The 19,122-nt window shown below is 38.4% G+C and overlaps 1 protein-coding gene across 3 annotated transcripts in view; it reads right to left on the bottom strand.

Annotated features, from left to right (window-relative positions):
* Positions 1 to 9,439, bottom strand: part of LOC113051013 (cAMP-dependent protein kinase inhibitor beta-like) — a 29,059-nt gene extending 19,620 nt beyond the window's left edge. The window contains exons 1-2 of one of the 3 annotated variants that reach the window (XM_026214589.1): positions 9,260 to 9,439; positions 3,529 to 3,575 (exon numbers count right to left, since the gene is read on the bottom strand). The gene's annotated coding sequence lies outside the window, so the exon portion shown is untranslated. Of the gene's footprint in view, positions 1 to 3,082; positions 3,102 to 3,528; positions 3,576 to 9,259 lie in introns of those variants that run through there. The other 2 variants (XM_026214588.1, XM_026214590.1) reach the window with 2 other exon arrangements.
* Between the last annotated feature and the right edge of the window lie 9,683 nt (positions 9,440 to 19,122).

The following is a 19,122-nucleotide window of genomic DNA, read 5'->3' as shown; positions in this document are numbered from 1 at the left end:
GAAGTCCCTGTGATCGCACAACTCTTCTCGGGACCGGGCCATAATGAGCCAGTCGTCGAGATAGTTGAGGATCCTGATGCCCACTTCCCAAAGTGGGGCAAGGGCGCCCTCCGCGACCTTCGTGAAGACACGGGGGGACAGGGAGAGCCCGAAGGGGAGGACCTTGTACTGCCATGCCTGACCCTCGGAAGCAAAGCGCAGGAACGGTCTGTGACGAGGGAGGATAGAGACATGAAAGTACGCGTCTTTCAGGTCGATCGCTGCAAACCAGTCCTGGGGCTGGACGCATTTGATAACGCGTTTCTGCGTCAACATCCTGAACGGGAGCTTGTGTAGGGCCCGATTCAAGACTCGCAGAACCAGGATAGGTCGAAGGCCACCGCTTTTCTTGGGCACGATGAAGTAAGGGCAGTAAAGCCCCGTCCTCATCTCGGCTGGAGGGACCGGCTCGATTGCATCCTTCGCCAGGAGGACAGCAATCTCCTCGCGCAAGACAGGGGCGTCCTGGACTGCCACCGAAGTCTCGAGCATGCCATTGAACTTGGGGGGGTCGCCGGGTGAACTGAATCGCATAGCCGAGTCGAACCGTCCGGATGAGCCAGCGTGACGGGTTGGGCAGCGCAAGCCACGCTCCCAGATACCGACAAGTGGCACCAAAGGGACAGTCGACATACCCGCAGTGGTGCAGCGATGGGGAGTCGTGCCGGAAGGCCCAGAAGGCACTGCGTCCTGGGTCATCGCAACCACACTCCCCGTGTTCCCGGAGGAACTGGCCAGAGACGCGTGGAGAGGCGTTGCGTCTCCGAACCGCGACCTCTTGGCCGCTGGCGAAAGGGGGCGTCGTGGGTGAGAATGAGGAAGCTGTGCGTCGCTCATTGTCAGCCCACAAGCCTTGCAACTCGGAGGAAGGAGAAATTGCTCTTCCAATGAAAATGTGGGTGCCACTGGCCGTTCGACCAGCGGCGGAACAGAACCAGAAGATTCTCCACCCGGCCCTCCTCCGGGGGAGGGAGTGGCGCTCTCTCCGCCATCTCCTGAAGAGCAGTTCTCCGCATCTCCGAGTTGCCCGTGTCAGGGCCGCTTAGTCGACTTCCTCGAGGACTTTGCAGCCGGGAGTGACACGGGGGGCGCCGCTCTCCTGCGCGGGGCTCGACGCGCCGGCCTCGAAGAACTCTCAGCACGGGGCGGAGCTGGTGTGGAGGACGCAGGGGGGCGCCCTCGGCGACGAGCAGGCTGAGGCACTGCCTGCGACGGAATGGTGGCAACCAGAGGATCACGTCGTGGCAAGATGTGCTGTATGGCCTCAGTCTGCTGTTGTTCTGTCAGGAACTACTGGGCACAGCCCCTGACAGCGTCGCCACACAGGACGGCCTGGGACATGGGAGCATCGAGAAAATGCACTTTGTCAATGTCTCTCATACAGACCAGGCTGAACCTGAAACGGCACTACTGGACCACCAGAGTGGACATCGCTTACCCGAGGGACTGCGTTGTGACTTCCGTCACCCAGAAGGGGGAGGTCAGTCGCCATTCGCAGCTCCTGCATCAACCTCGGGCTGGTCCTACCCTCGTGCATTTGTTAAAGCCTTGGCTTGTTGGGTTTGCAGGATAGCCATGGCATGCAAAGCAGAGACAGCTTGGCCCGCAGCACTGTAAGCCTTGGTAGCGAGCGCGGCCGACAGCTTACAGGCCTTGGGTGAGGGGCGCGGACTATCCCTCCCAGTGGCGGCGTTTTGCGGACACAAGTGCACCGCAATCGCACTCTCCTGCTGGGGAATGTCAACACACCCCTAGCTGCCTCGCCATCGAGGGTAGTGAGGACGGAGGAACGAAATGAGCTGCTTCCGGCCGTAAAAGGGGCCATCCACGACTACATCACTTCCCCATGCACATCCGGGAAGAAAGGAACCAGAGTAAAACGCGGTTGTGAGTCGCGCTCCACACCGAGAACCAATCAAACAGCCATGAGCACTCAGGGCTGGCGGTGCATTCACCTCCATCCTGATGCTCACAGCTGCCCGGGCAAGCACGGCTGTCGACTCTGCGTCCAATTCGGCAGTGGCGACAACACCCGAGGGGGGCAGCCCCGCCGAACCTTCATCCACAGAGGTCGATAACCCATCCCCCGATGCTGCAATCGACATCTGATCTCCGGCGGCAAACTGAATGACCCGCTGGGACTGCCATAAGACAGCCCAGCAAAATCACCCAGCAGCTGCACAGGACAAACACTGCGGAAGGGGTAAGAGGTCCGTGGGGCGTGGCCCGGCGGAGAAGCTCTCACGGTCACCTTCAAATCTCCCAGAGCACTAGCCGGCGGTCCTCTGCTCGAGACAGAGAAACCAGAACGGGTAGTGACAGAGGGGTCTGCTCCCTTCCCTTTAAGAAAGGGGAGACGCGATCACAGCGTTGCCATGGTCACACACGCAGTGCGTGCATGAACCATCCACGAACGCGCCTTCAGCGTGCTGAATGCCCAGACACGGAAGAGAGCGAACGTGGCCGTTGTCAGAGAACAGGAAACGACCGCATCCAGAAGGACGCGGACGAAACGGCGTCTTGAAAAAGACGCGAATCGTCCGCGATTTGCTCTTTTAGGAAATCTGCTCTCTTAGTTGAAGCGCCCAGGGGAATCGCTGAAAGGGACACCGCTGTTTGCGCCGTACCGCCAACCAGAACAGCTTCCCGACACAGCAGATGAATGGCTTTGTGGAGTATAACGGCTTTCATACAACCACTCGGCTCCGAAGCAAAAATCTAATGAGTGGATGCACCTGTCGCCCTATTTATACCCGCTGGCACGGGGAGTGGCTCAGGTGTGTTAATCCACTTGCCAATTTCATTGGCGTTTTCTCTTAAAATCAGAGATGATTGGCCTCCCAAGTGAGACCCCATTTGTCGGTCGACATAACTCGTAGTGACCGACAGATAGGGAACTGTAGGTTAGCCAGACAACAAAGGTTTTAATCTCCACCTATTTATAGGAGATTCCAGCTGCTTGAGGGCAAAGCCCATTCGTGTGGGCTAGAAGAACAAAGCACAGATTAAATGTGATTCATCTTCTCACGTTTAAAAAACAGACCTTAGTTTCCTGTACAGTGCATCCTCAGGGAATGATTTTCCCATTGGCTATCTGCCTCCCCAAACAAAGATTGTGCTCAATGACGCAATATTGATGTGCACCCGACACTGCTGAAATACCAAAGAAAGGCAAAGTGGGATCAATCAGATCTGACATTATCCAAATCCATATTTGGACTGATAGTACAGAACCTCAAGCATTTAACTATAGTAAGCCATAACATTATTTCTAGGTATTTACAAGCTAGTTGCATCATCTGTAAAATTGTCTTAAATATTAGAAATGGCAATGAGTTTTCCAAATGTATTTCAATCAGGACTGCAGAGTTGATTGGTGTGATTAGTGGTATTTGCCAAGACAAGAATCTCTATTAGCATTCCTCATCGATTTCATTCTGCACTATTTGTGCTGTAAGCATGAATTACATTTTAAACTGCACTACTTACAGCTTCCACCAGGCAGACGATAAAACGGTCCAGAAATCAGGAGGGATCTAGGAACCAGAACATCAGATGGTGAGCTCTTTTGATTTAACTGAGACAGTTAGCAAAAACCTAAGCTAGCAAAGATCTATGAACCACTAGCAACACCCTACAAACACCACTCTATTTGTTGTTTGATTTCTTTTTGCAGAACAATTTGCACTCATTAGAAGGGTTTGCTATAATCTCTTTGAACAGGCTTCAACCAACCATTTTGCTGACTCCAACGTGTGCAAAGTTTTCTACTGTAATAAACCACAAGATAGCAAGAGCAATAAAGTACTAAACGGACTCTCTTTCTTTCAAAGATCATCTAAGCGAATCTGCATTGAAGTGATTTCACAAAAAAAGCGGTCTTTAATAAAATTAAATCAATTAGGGTTATTTAGCTAAGGCTTTATTTATCAAATCAATATATGCTACACTTAAATGCTCCTAAGCATAGTCCACATTAGCTTTTTAAAATGATTCTATCAGTCAGAGAGGTAGAGGGCTCTTTGCGGTTACTTGGCACAGATTTTAATGCTGCTACTCCTATACAGTACAAAAACACATTTGAAAGATTTATGACAGGATGTACAGAAAGTGACATGAAAGAAAAGGAAGGCAAACTAACACTGATCAATAGCAAAGCAGCCGTAAGGAACTGAACCCACAGAAGTTTAACTTTCAGTCTAGAGCCCTAAAAGTGTTCAATTTAGAGGGCAAATACTATAAGATATCCTCACGACTAAATACATGTATGCTTGTCTTGTCTATATACTCATTTATGCTATTATGGATGCACAATTACTTAGTTGGGCTATGATGGCTTCTAAATCTTAAACTTTGAGAGTGACATACCAATTCCAGTAACCCAGACAGCAACATAGTGTAGTGTGAGCAACATACCGGGCCAAAACTGCTTTCTGTCTGGGAAATTTCTGTTCACACTGACAACAACCAGAAATTATTAAGGTTGGAAACTGAGAACTAACTAGTTCTTATGTTTTGTATATATATATATATATATATATATATATATATATATATATATATATATATATATATATATAAACATTTTATTTAGACCACACAGTGTGTGTGTGTGTCTACAGTTTATACTGTAAAAAATATTACCAGTATTAATGCAATGTTATCACATTGTTTGTTTAGTATTTATCGAATACAGTTATTGGACTGCATTTATGACACCTATAAAATTGAAAAGTCTGCATAGAATCTTTTGGGATAATTATTTTAAAAGTATTATTCACATTTTTCATAATAAAACATTTGGTGACGAAATTGCATTTCTTTTTTCTTTTCCTTTTCTTCAAAAATGATATCACTTAGGCCTACTATTAGAATTATTAATGGCATACTCCATTATATTCCTTTCACTATTTTTTTTCTTTTGTTATCAGTAACAAAATGGCAATTCTCATCAACAGAAACCATTGCGGTGTCTTAAGCAACAGCAAATCACTCCCAGAATTTGAAAAGGGCATCACAAAACTCTCAGTATGTTGCACTTGGCCAAACATGAAATGTCAAATGCAAGACAGGCCTTTTAAAACAGCATTGATTGTATTTTACAAGTAACACTTCTCCGTACACCTACAGTCTAGGCTTTTGACACACATAGTGTGCCAAGAATGAAGACACTCTGTTTTCATAAATAATTCACATCTGCGAGGTTCCAGTGTAAGATCGATAAGAGCTCCTTGTGAATGCGACCCCTTATACTACCGTCACTGACAATATATCCAGTGCAAACAGACACAGGCTTTATTTGACAGAAAGTGAGAGTTTTAAAGCTTCACAACATGCAACAATCTGTTTTATTTACTTGAGATATGGTTCGTACAGCTCAGAGCAGACAATAAAATAAGTTGCTTTCTTGGTGCAAGACATCTGACAGTTAGCAAGGAAGATCTAACTGAAAGCCAGGATACCTTGGTCCCTAGATTGGCTACGGTGTATTTTTAGATCCAATATGATGATGTGCTCAAATCCGGTGATTTAAGATAAGAGATAACAGTGAGACCTCTGGCCCTTTATAACCCTCCAGTGCCAGACTTTACACAAGCCCTGCTACAGCGTATTGTAGAGCCTAGGATTAGGCCTTATCGTTAGAACACAGTGTGGTCTTTAACACCTTACTGAAGGAGGAACGCCACATGATGCACCCCATATGGTGAGAGGCATAAAAGCCCACATGTCGTTAGCAATGTGCGCCACTGCAAACTACCGCTGATTCATCATTGTCACCTCCACAAAACACCTATTCAGAGTAACAATAACGGGAACTTTACAAAAATCTTCATATGTAATATGTAGATTCTTCATTTGACCGACATCAAAAAATATTATGATTTTAATGCTAGAAGACTACAAAAATTGATAATTGGTTAACTGTAAGTTGCCTTACTAAATACAGGGAAATACTGTAATGTAAACGTAAAGAAACATTTCATGTAATTTTTCTGTAAAATACATTAAATTTACAGTTTTTGGAAGCTTATAATTGAATCACCTTATAATTTTCAATGAAAAACCATGACAGCAGTATGGTTAAAACAGAAATAGGCTTTATTCATTATTTTATTTATTTTGGTGCCACGACTTAATCACTCAATGACTTTAAAATAAAATAAAATAAAATAAAATAAAATAAAATAAAATAAAATAAAATAAAATAAAATAAATTAAATTAAAGTTTGACCACAAAAAAGAAGTTAATATTACATATGTCTATTATAAATGCCAGGAAGCTGTCCAGTAGCTCTACTGCATGTTGCATTGGACAAAAAAAAAAAGTTATCATTAAGTAATAACTCTCTGTTTGTGCTCCCTGCTGTGATGCTTTCAGTTGTACATTAATGTGAGAATATTAATGGAATTTGTGGACCAACTGGTGAAATGAATGGAGAGTTGAGCTCTCTTGGGATCTCGCCAGTAAAACACAAGATCAGAAGCTGTCATGCCTTTCACTAGAGCCTTGATGATACTCTGAGGAAGGCTGAAACAGAATAAATATCAGCTGTTAAAAGAGAATAGAGAGAGATATATATATATATAGAGAGAGAGAGAGAGAGAGAGGGGGAGGCTGTGCTTCTTCAAGGCCAAATTTTGATCTGTTGCATTTTGTCAGCTTAATTTGGTTTAATTTTTTCAAATGCCTGCTTTAAAAGACTTGGAGGACTTAGGGTTACAAATAAGACTAAAAGACTAAAAGGACTTGAGGTTACAAATAAGCACCTGAACCTCCCAGTGCTTTGTACGTAGTAATATGGTTTGATTTACTCATTACATTAATTTGTTTAAAATGTGTCGCTTCAAAATGTATTGACCATAATTTTCCTCAAACTGCTAAGGCAAATTTGAAATAACATCTTGTTTTTGCCTCAAGATAAGAAATAAAATTTAAAAAAATAAAAATATTAAGTCCTTTACCCAAACTCACTCCATTGGTCGAGATGTTTTTAGTGTGGCTGGATAGGTGGAATCAACCAAAGAATGACTTATAAAGCTTTTAATTATTCCAGTTAAATATGCAGAAACATCTATAATATTATTCTAATGTTTATAAAATTACAAAAAAATGGGCTGAAAAAATATGGAGTTGCATTTTACAGCTATTAGATGATGGCTCAGTTTCATCACTTGTGATCTTGAAATTCTAAGCATTTGACGAGAAACATAGAACAACATAACTGTCACGATCCTTTGGTATAATTCAACTATTATGATTTTATAACAGCAGTGTTTTGTTAAAACTAACTTTGCATGTTAAAATAGCCTAAAGAAATAAAACAAGTCTGGGCAACAAATTAGCTTTTTTTTTCTAACTGCCGGTCTTGTGACATATGTGTGAAAGCAGACCAGCAAGTGTGACCGTGCAGCACCGCCAAACTATCCTGTCTAGTCCCATGAGAACAATTAACTTTATGAACAGACAGAGACCGCTGCAAAGTTTCTGTTATCATTATCAAGGCCAATTAAAAATAGATTCTCTATGGGCAGCACCCAGCATGATGATCTACTGTACAACACACACACACACACACACCATTTTATGCCACTGAGATTGATAGATTTAGAAGGGCGGCTACTAGATTGCTACAATTTATCATGAGATTTGATGTAGGCCTATGCTCTATATAGAAACGTCTATCTGCATTTAGAAATCTAGAAAAACCAAATCATCCAGGTTATTATTATATCAGTAAGTGTGCTGATAAAATAAATAATAATAATTAGAAACCAGATCCTGCCCTTTATCTGCAAATCTGATGGTCATTGAGCTGTTCTAGGAAAGATGGGACATATCAATGTGTAATTTCATGTGTGATTTAACCCTGCTGGAGGCCCATCCATTATCACAGCGTAACAACATGACAATCTAATACCAACATCACCAATGTAATACACAAAAATAGATGCATCCATAACAACTGACAAAAGAAGCTTATACCAGACTGTAAATGCAGGACTCGTTACAATAGAAAGGACACCGTGCCCGTTTGAGTAAATGCCTCTAGATGAGAAGATAATGAAACCGCTGTGTCTCCTAGGCAACTTAAACCACCTTTAACTTAGTAAGTTGGAATTAAAAGATCTCACAAATGTCACATTATCTGTTCTGCTCATACTCTCCATGGCAAAATGTTTTACAAATGAGGGGGAAAAAAGAAATAAAAACATTTTTCTGATTTTAAGAAAACTAACATTAAAATATATATATTATTTTAAGTGTAGTTTACTTGTGTTTTGAAATGATGACTTTGAAAAGGAAGGTATACTGCTCAGCCCAGCCCCTCTAGCTTTACATTGGCTTTTTTTTCATATGCATTAACTTACAACCATGAAGCATCATTACATCAGAAATTAATCATACATACAAATTTATAATTATCTCTGCTGGAAAATCCAGTTTAAGCGATTTGGAACGATTTGCTGGTCTAAGCTGATCATTAGTTGGTTGACCAATCATGTTCTAAAAAAACAACTTTACATAGTATGCTTTACATGCTTTACACTTTACATAGTATGGCCAACTGGCAGCTGGTTTGTTGGTGCATGGACCACCTAATGACTATCTTAGACAAGTTAGAAATCAGCCATCATAGAGAACAATGTCATGTCATTACATCCAATCCAAGGTCAGTGTGATTTCAGACGCATATACACCAGAAATAACAATGAAGTCAAATAAAAATACAAAAAGTCTACAGTTCAGCATTATCTTTTATCTAAATCTAATAGAAAAGAATGCAACAGCATCTTATAATTTAAACCATCCAAATGCAAAATGCATTCATTTGCAATACATCAATAAATAAAATAATTATCTTAGTTAATTCCTTCATGTGTCAAACGCGTAGGGAATATTGCATGATCACAATGCATATGAACTGGCAGTTGACACTGGAAAAGGAACAATAGAATTTTCATTACGACAACAGGGACTGAGTATGAACTATTATTCATACTCGTTCAAAACACGTGGTTCATTCGTTTACTTATTGTTTTGTCATTTAAGCGGCATGTAAACGAATGTAAAGCTGTAATGCATCAGTGAGCATCTGGATAGAGCAGCGCACATAAAGAAGTTCAAAGCGCGCAGTGATGCTCTGTACATACGCGTCTGCCACATCTCTAGCCCTCTCTGTATTTCTTGTGCCAGTCCTACAGCAGAGCTTTTACTCACTCCGAACATGAAGCAACTCCTCGAAGCAAAGCTATCCGGGAGGACACTCCGAATCAGTACCAACAGAGGCTATCCGCGAGGGGAATTCCGCGTATCGAGACCATCTTCGTCGTGATTCTCCTTCTCTCTGCCACTGAGTGTCCAGCGTGAGCGAGCACAACTACACCGCGCGCCGCTTACATCACACGAGAGCGCGCACAGGCAAACGCTACCCGTCAAAGTTACACTTATAGAAATGTGTGTTGATTTACAGTTGCACTTTAGACACAGAAAGTATGTCTATCTATTTCCTGTGTGTGTGTGTGTGTGTGTGTGTGTGTACAACACTATATATTATCATACACATAACAATAACATATAAAATATGTTAATTAAATATATATTAAATACATATTATTATTATATTTTATTAAAATTAAATAATACAATTGTAATTGAATTATATTATATTATGTGTGAACGGGATTAATTATATACTATATTAAAACATAACATAACATTGAATATATAATTGTTAAATTAATAAATTATTGCCTCTTGTATATTATATTATATTATATTATATTATATTATATTATATTATATTATATTATATTATATTATATTATATTATATTATATTATATTATATTATATTATATTATATTATATTATATTATATTATATTATATGTGAACGGGAAAAATTACATAACATTTTAAAACATAAAAATATTTGAATACCATTATTGTATGTGCACAAGTAGCCTCTAATATATTATATCATAAATGTCTCTAAGAAATATATTCATGTATATTAACGTCTCTAATTTAATACTATGTAATGGGAATAATATCCTTTATATATGTCCTTTGAATATATATAAGTTAGAGACATTAATAATAGGCTAATATCATATCATAGAAGCTTAATATATATACAATTTGTTCAAATAATAATCTGTTTCTTACAACCTTTAACACCTTACGCAACCACAATCCTCCCCTTTAACAAACAAAACAGTAACCCTCTGACCTGGCTGAGGATAATTACTTCTGTACGATCCTGCTCCACTTGACTACACCGCATCCACTTCATCCCATTTGTCAATTCCAAAAATAAAATGAATCCTGGTCGCCCAAGGGCATGTGTTTAATTATGAAATGTCTGTAGACCAAAAGAGCTTTGATTTAAAAGAGTGACTAAAAGAGAGATTTTCCTGAAAAATAAATAAAATAAATAAATAAATATGAAGTGATTAAACATGAAAAAGGCAACCCAGCTCTCTTGAGAAAAGGCAGATGGTGCAGGAACCAGAGGGAGAAATTGCAGTTAACACAATGTATAACTATTTGGTAATTTGACTATTAAAGCCTGAATCACATGTCATGTTGCTTTGCATAATCCTGATTTGGTTTGTTTATATGGTAAATCACCTGTTATCACACAAATGTACAAGATAATATTAAACTAAAGCGTCAAAGTCAAAGGTGTTTAAACTAATTATTAGATTCACTGATCAAAACTAGTAGTTTAAAGGATCACTTATGGATAATGTGATGATGACAGTGACGTGATCGAATTAGAACTAGAATACAGTGTCCTTAATCGTCCCTGAGATCCATTAATATAGTTAGTATCATCTAGAATAGACATGAAAACTTTGTATGTAAAGAATATTAACTTTAAAATAGCAATGATACCAGAATAACACATTTACCACTTGTTGCTTTCCCTGGTAAAATTGTAGTCTGAACAAGTGTATCACAGACCGGTGGCCCTTTCAGAAGACATTGTGGGCCAATTACAGCTCTTATGTAAAGTATCAATACTGCCTAATCTCAAAAATAAACCTAGAGATAGAAATCATATCTAAATTGGCTGTTCCACAGCCACTGTGCATTGAAATATAAAATGTATTTAATCCTTTTAAATAAATAGATGAGACTTGCAAGATTAAGACTTCATGTTGGATGAATTTTTCTGCCATCACATTTTGATGTGCTGCTCCTAAAAATAGTGCATGTAAATCTGACATTCACATCAGACTGTGACCGATAACATTTCCCAGAGTGACTTTCTCAGAACACAGATATTCTAGAGCTCCCTTTTATTTAATCAGTTTCCTCAGTGTCAGTTATTACCTGGATTTAGTGACAGCTTGACTTCCATGACTGCACTGCTTTTTCCAGCTATAGCTGAATCCAGATTTTTGTAGTTTCTGTTTCATTACTGAGTAATTTTTCATGCACTATTTATGCAGACATATTATTCCACAAAAATGTTAACTTAAATGCTCTGCCTTTTCTTCCACAGTGTACAATGCTGCACACTTTTTGAACACCTTGTTTTTGTAGCCTATATATATAGGGTAACTTTGTGCAATTTATGACAAATTATAAAAAGGACTAGCCTAAAATTTATGTCAAACAATAACAATTGTCTTCCATTTTTCATCATGTATTTCCCATTTTTCTCAGTTTTTATTATTATTTTAGTATTTATTTTTTATAATGACTTATGACTTATTTTATAATTAATTACCTGTGGGTTTGTATTCCATTTTTTTTTTTACTTAAAAAGTATATATATATATATATATATATATATATATATATATATATATATATATATATATATATATATATATATATATATATATATATTTTTTTTTTTTTTTTTTTTTTTTTTTTTTTTTTCCAACACCTTTTTTATGATTCGTCTGAGTGAAAGAATGATGTTTTATTTTGAAAAGGTGAATGTGAAAGTAACCTGTGGTTTCCGTCTTCACCAGACGGCGGAGCTACATTGTAAACACACAGCCTCCATTTTCAAACTCGTCCTGAGAAACATCGCGCATCACCGCTGAACATGGGGGCCGTACTCGGGCTTTGTTCCATGGCCAGTTGGGTAAGTTTATATATAAATATACTGATTATATATCAGTATTATCGATGGTAAACAACTATTTGGTTTTCAGCGAATTTATCATGTGTAGCTGATGACATCCGCATCGTGAAAGAAGCGAAAGAGAAAATGGTGTCGGGGCCCTTCGCGATGGTCTAAATTAATAAAAACCCATTGCATCTGTTGAATTATTACCAAGAATGAAACATAACAGCATATTCATTAATTTCACTATGTTTTGGTTTGATTCAAATCAGTTGTTTTTGGTTTACAAGCGTAAAATTTACAGTGTGATGTTGGGTGTTTCCCCTGTTGTGATGAAGCACAAATATTGAATATGGTTTTGTATAGACAATTGTGTATTGTTATGTTTTGCGTAATTTGCATCGCCAAGCAACACATATTACTACGTTTCTCGCAATTGCAGCCAAATAATCAAAGATAAACAATGTTTTGTCTGCGATATGATTTTGGGGTGTATTAAATGGGACACGCATACAGATGACATTCCACCATAACATGAGGTTTTCAAAGAAGAGCACATGTTAGTTTGGATGTTGCGATAAGATGTCAGCTCATGACAAACACATTCAACAGAGTAACACTATTGTCTGTTAAGTAACACTTAAAATGTACTTTTATTCATGAACAAGTACTATGCTGTGTTGAGACATATTGTAAAATAAATTAATAAATCTGATCTTTTGAACTTTATATTCCTAAAAGAATCCTGAAAATGTTACAGTTCCAAAAAGCAGCACATTGATAAAACGTTTCTTGGGCACCAAATTAGCATATTACAATTATTTCTGACTGAGAGTCATGCGACATTGAAGACTGGAGGAATGGCTGCTGAAAATTCAGCTATGCAATCACAAGAATAAATAGAAAAAGATATTTCAAATTGTAATAATATTCAACAATATTACTGTTTTATTGTATTTTTGACCAAATAGATGCAGCCTTGTTGAGCATTGAATAATTCTTTAAGAAATAAATAAATCTTAATGTTCTCAAGGACTCTAAACTTTAGTAGTGTGAACACTTTTTAGAAGATGTTTCTCCAGATGTTTATTTTGGAAGTATTTAATGTCTTAATCATTATCTAAACGCTCTGTTTTTGTTCTGTAAAGCCAGACACATTTAGGCACAAGCTTTGCCTGATGTTTTACCCTGGGAACAAATGAGGGATGAGGCTTCTATTTTTAAGCACTGTTATGAGTCACTTTGAAGTCACAGTGTTTATGCGTCAACCAGTGTGGAAGATTTTTATTGGTGGGATTTTGCTCAATCAAGTATGATCAAGATGAATCTAGTCATACTTATACATACGTGTTTTATTCCATTAGAATCATATAGCCTTTGTGTGAAAGGAATGTGCCTATGTCTGCAAAAAACATCCTGACCACCACTTTTCTTTACCATAGCAAGTCTCAGGAAACATCTGGAAAAACATGCAATGGGCCTCTTCTCTTTACCATAGCGTCTCCCTAGGGAGGGATCAAAATTGCAAGCCTAAGGAAAAGTTTGACTATTTAGAAACGCCCTGTAAAGGGTATATAATGACATGCAACCTAGCATTTCGACAGAACTTCTTGCAACAAGCTCTCGACTTTGTTTTGCTTAAAATAAAGTCTTTTCTTCTGAGAGAAAAATCCCTGACTCAGTTTGATCCTTGGGAGAACCGGCAAAATACACCACAGATTTGGCACCCCAGATGGGACTGGAAAGGAGCAGAGTGGACGACTGCTCTTGAGCTGACTGATGAGCAACACACACACAGTGGTGGCCACCATAGAATAAGGTAAGCATTTTTGCTTATATAATTAGTGTGTGTTGTTGACTGGTCAGTTCTGAGTGGTAAGGACACTTAAAATCTGCTCTTCCAAATTTAGAAAAATAATATGATATCTAAATTGAAAAAGGGGTTTTACTCCAGAAGAAATAACTGCATGCACATATTTGGGTTATTAATAGGAAGGCCTTGGAAGGCAACCTCGATTTAAGACAAATATGGTGTAGACAGAAAGACATGGCATGCTGTGGTCTGTGTTTATTGGATAGCTGTGCCAGGTAGGACAGTGATAAACGGATAAGCAGATTAGTTAAGGAATCGCGAGGAAAAGTCCCATGGATACCGCTTTGAGAATGTATAAGTGAAATTCTCGAAGGACTGAATAGATGGGCCCTTAAGGACGCTCTAGGTAGAGCGAGCTCTAGGAAGAGCTGTGTTTTGTTGTGTGAATGTATCTGTGTCCGGACTGAATGTATGTGTGAACAAAGAAATTCCTCGTTGGGTGGGTAAAAGTTGCGCACCATTCTTGGACCGTCACTTCAGGGTGGCTGGGTGGAGTTGGACGCAACTAGTATCCACGTGAGAGGGATGAATGTATGATGAGCCTTGATAATAAAAGGACAATTAACAACTGATTATCCCTTAGATAAAGGGAAAAAGTATGCAAGAATAAGCACTCTGGCTCAATAAAGAGTGCAGAAAGTGTGAATGAGGTTAGGAAAATAGCATCAATAAAGTTTGAACCAAGATCTATAGTAGATTTTTGCATTTAGGATGTCTGGGTGAAAGGGGAGAACATTTTCTGAGCCCAGTGTAGTGGGAGTGAGAACAAAGGAGGACGTTTCCACAGGAAAGTTGTATTACATGGGGGGAGCAAGAGGTGCTCTCCCCTCCTGGACCATCACTTGGGAGTGATCAGGTTACAGAGGCTGGTGTTGAGAAAGGAATGCAGGAGCCTAAAACAATAAAGTTAACTGAAGGAAGGTTGTTTTAGAGAAAAATAAATACAAATTTTCCAAGAAATGGACTAATATAGAAATGGCAGATATGGTGGAATATAGAAATAATAATAAATTAATAAAAAATAAGGTATGCATTTATTATTGAATAACTTTTATTAATAGATGAATTTAAAGGATGCACGTGCTTAAAACTTTTTTTAATACGTGAAGACATCTAAAATTTGTTTCTTGTTATCCCTGGGACAGTATGAAAGTTAATCCATTACAGAGTTTCAGAGATTGGGCTTGTGTAAATGTAAAAATAAAAGAAATAACTTGTGCAATGTGGAATGAAAGCAAGATTGGGTGACCAAGTTAATAGACATTTTGATTCAAAAGCTATAGGTATTTTATAATAGGAAGGAAACTAGTTGCTTAAAGAATTAAATTTAATTATTTTATTTACAATAATAGGAATTATTTTATGTTGGTTAGGAAACATTAATTCACAGATACCAGATTATTCTGAATCATGTATGCAAATTTAGAAGAAAAATGATGATTGAAGTCTTTATTTTACCATATGCATGTCATGCTGTTATAAAAAAAGGTTTATTTTATTTTATTGCAGTATACTTAGATAATAAAGGTAGCTGATTTCTGCATTTTGCAAAGAAGAAAAATGCTTGCTATTTTCCTGCAATGAAGAACTTGCTTAACTAACAAAGAATAAGAGAACTGCTGTTTTCAACCAGATGATTTTGTTTTTATTAAGGGACCACTGAAAGAAGAGGTTGAAAAGTGAAAATTAAAAAAGAGCTGATTGCTCAGAAACAATTTGGTCAGAAGTTACATAGGTACATTTGATTAATGCAGTCTCTGAGTGTTAAACTTTCAGATGATTTCTGGAACAGTGCCTTGACAAAGGAAAGCAATAGATGGAGTCTGTCGAGGAATGGCAAAGCAGCAAACACAACTGCAGAGAGAAGAAGAGGGAGGGGCTGATGGATGTTCCCCCTCCCCTCTTGAAAGAGAAGAACACACTTCAGCAAGGAGAAGACTGAATTAAAGCAGGAAAAGGTGAATCTTTCACTTGAGACTTTTCCTGAGGGTGAAAAAACATTATGAAATGCAAAACTCTGGCAGAAAGAAACCAGAAGCCAGACTGAGAAGAAGCAGAAAAACAACGGAGACCGTACACCACAACATCAGGTCTTTGAGTGCCATCACAGATTGACAACCCGGTACAACAGCCCAGGCTGATGGTGTAACCAGAAGGACTTCCATCCCTTCAGTGTACAGGTCCTGCATATTCAATGAACACATAGGACTGCTTCAAATGTTAATTATTTTATTTAATTATTTTATTTACTATGTTTTAATCTTGATTATTCACTGGTCTCACAGCACTTCCTTAAATTCTGTGTTTTAACTAACTTTCTCAATCTGCTTTTCAATAGGTTCCAGTCCAGCCTCATGTCTTAAAGAAAAAATAATAACTTTGACAGACAGAAGTGAGTACTTGACTCACCAATCAGATAAACATGGAGCTGGATTTGGCATAGTAAGACTGTTTCATTAAACAACTAGGGGGAAATGCACAACTAAATACTTGACAACAATGCTGAGCGCTTTGGGAAAGAAGAGAATAAATAAATAAATAAAAAAGGGTATCCTGATGAACAATAGGAAAAATTTATATGGTTGAAAAAATAGAAATATTGGTCACTCCATTTTGTTTTAAGGTAATTTTCTAAGGTAAAACTGAATAAAATAATAATGAATAAAAGATTATTCCAAAGATCCAAAATCATGAAATCACATATACTGTCATCACTGGGGATAACCAGATGGAAATGTTGATGGCCATGGATCCAAGATATGCAGAGATCTCCAATCCTCTTCTCAGAGTCGCTCATGAGCAATAACAAAAAAGTATTTGACTAAACTTTAAATTAGACAAACACATGACATTTGAGAAATGATAATTGGCTCTCTCAAATGCTCAATGCCTAGGCCTAATATTCTAAACAAATTCATCTAGGAGATTTTGGAAAAAGGAAGAAAAAAAAAAAAAAAAAAAAAAAAAAAAAAAAAAAAAAAAAAAAAGGGGGAGTGAAAGTGTGTGAAAAAGTATGAATGATGGTGTTGTATGGCATGAAAGAGAGTGTCTGACGAGACACTGAGGCAATTCAATCAATTTGCCCAAACAGCTGTATACAAATATGAATGTGGGCCCACAGGGCAAATTTATGCCCAGTAAGATAATGACCATGGATGTATTTGGTTAAGTTTCCTGGTCAGTACCAAGGTCTTTGTTGTGGCAGAAAGAAAAACAGTGCCACACATGCGCAGCGTATAACATGGGAAGGCAGAGCAAAGCACGCTTGCTCTGTCCACCCCACATCTAACTTTCTTTTCAGCATATCATGAAGGAGCTGATTGTGTCAAAAGGATGAAATATTATCTTTCTGACTGTTAAAATAAATGCAGTGGGTTGAGTGTTTTCCAGGTCAAAAGGCCTATGCTACTGAGCAACATAGGCCTAGATAAATTATCCAGTGATATAGTGGAACTCAGTTTACAAAACAAAGAGATAACTGAATAAGCAAATGGTTGAGAATAAAATTGAAAGGAAAAAAAAAAAAAAAATAGTAAAGACAGCACAGGAATTGTGAAAACTCAAAAAGGGGCCAAGACAGCCCTCAACCCACATTACATTTCCACAGGTCACACCAAGAAGGACGACTGGCAAGATGAACAAATTAGCATGCTTGATAACACTAACAAAAAAATTCTGAAGTTTTCCATATACAGGTGACAGCAGTCCAGTAAGGCCAAGGAATGCTTCGCTCCATCAAAGAGAACCAGTGAGGGTGCAGTTATGATCTCAAGAGAGCCTTGCATTAATCAGCAAAATGGTTACAGAGTGACACCTGAGTTCACATCTCTAACCTTAAAATACGCCAACCAGCTTCAACAACTCCACACAGCATGAAGTGAGGGATGAAGGGCGTGCTAGTAACGACCCACCCTTGCCAACGAGGGAAAGACCATTGCAACGACTCGCAAAGAGTCTCCCTGGTGAAGATGGAATGAGACAATGATGGGACTGCTACTGAGATCAAAATACTTGGGTGCAGATATGAGCCAACAAATAGAAAAGAAAAGGTGGAAAGAGAATTTTAAGTAATGGTAGATGAAGAATTTGAAGGTTATGAGAAGGGAAATATGGATGTAGGAAGATTTGAAGGGAAAATAGAGCAATTTGATGCAACAAATAGAATGAAAGGAGCAAAATAGAAAAGCTCAAGATTTGTGAATTGAAGAAGGAAAAGTATGTGTTATGTTTGGGGAAAATGCTGTATTTATAGAAGGGAGCATTTAATGAAGAACTGATCAAATTGAAAAGGCTAAGAATGGTGATAAAGAAAATGTTGGAAAAGATAATAAAATGTAAGACTGGTTTGATTTACAATTAGGAACATGTGGAGCATAGTTTACAACTAAATAGGGAAAGTTTTCAGGAATTGCATTAATGACAGGAGATTTACTATTTTACTGCATACTTCCTATATTGAGGCCACTAGTCAAAGCCACAGTTAAGCAAATTGAATTCAAAGATATCAAGATAATGGGAAATTGATACATAAGGTATCTAAGATGAAGATCAACTCTTATAATCTTGTGATATTCAATGTGTGATGTGATTTGTATTTGTATGTGTATGTATTTTTATGCCTTTTATACAAAACTGTGATAACCAGGCAAGTGCTGATCCAATTGCATATTCATGTTTTTAACAATGTCTACTATTAAAGAGGGGTTAGGGAGACTGGATCTTTTACTCACTCCATGTTGAATTAGGAGAGAGATGTTTGGTCCAGTAATCCCTCAGAGTGGAATTTCATAATCTAGTCACTGGTGATAATACAATGTGACTTATTTAGTCACTAGGTAGTGTAACTAATATGACTGGATTATGGAGTAGCACTCTGGATAAGAATAATCAAATGTGAGACTTATTAAGTCTCAAAGGGGAGAATATGTGGAAGATTTTTATTGGTGGGATTTTGCTCAATCAAGTATGATCAAGATGAATCTAGTCATACTTATACATACGTGTTTTATTCCATTAGAATCATATAGCCTTTGTGTGAAAGGAATGTGCCTATGTCTGCAAAAAACATCCTGACCACCACTTTTCTTTACCATAACAAGTCTCAGGAAACATCTGGAAAA

Source organism: Carassius auratus, chromosome 31 (genome assembly GCF_003368295.1).
Source record: "Carassius auratus strain Wakin chromosome 31, ASM336829v1, whole genome shotgun sequence".
Lineage (NCBI taxonomy): Eukaryota > Metazoa > Chordata > Actinopteri > Cypriniformes > Cyprinidae > Carassius > Carassius auratus.
Note: the sequence above shows the minus strand (reverse complement) of the source record. Positions and strands in the feature narration are given on the sequence as shown.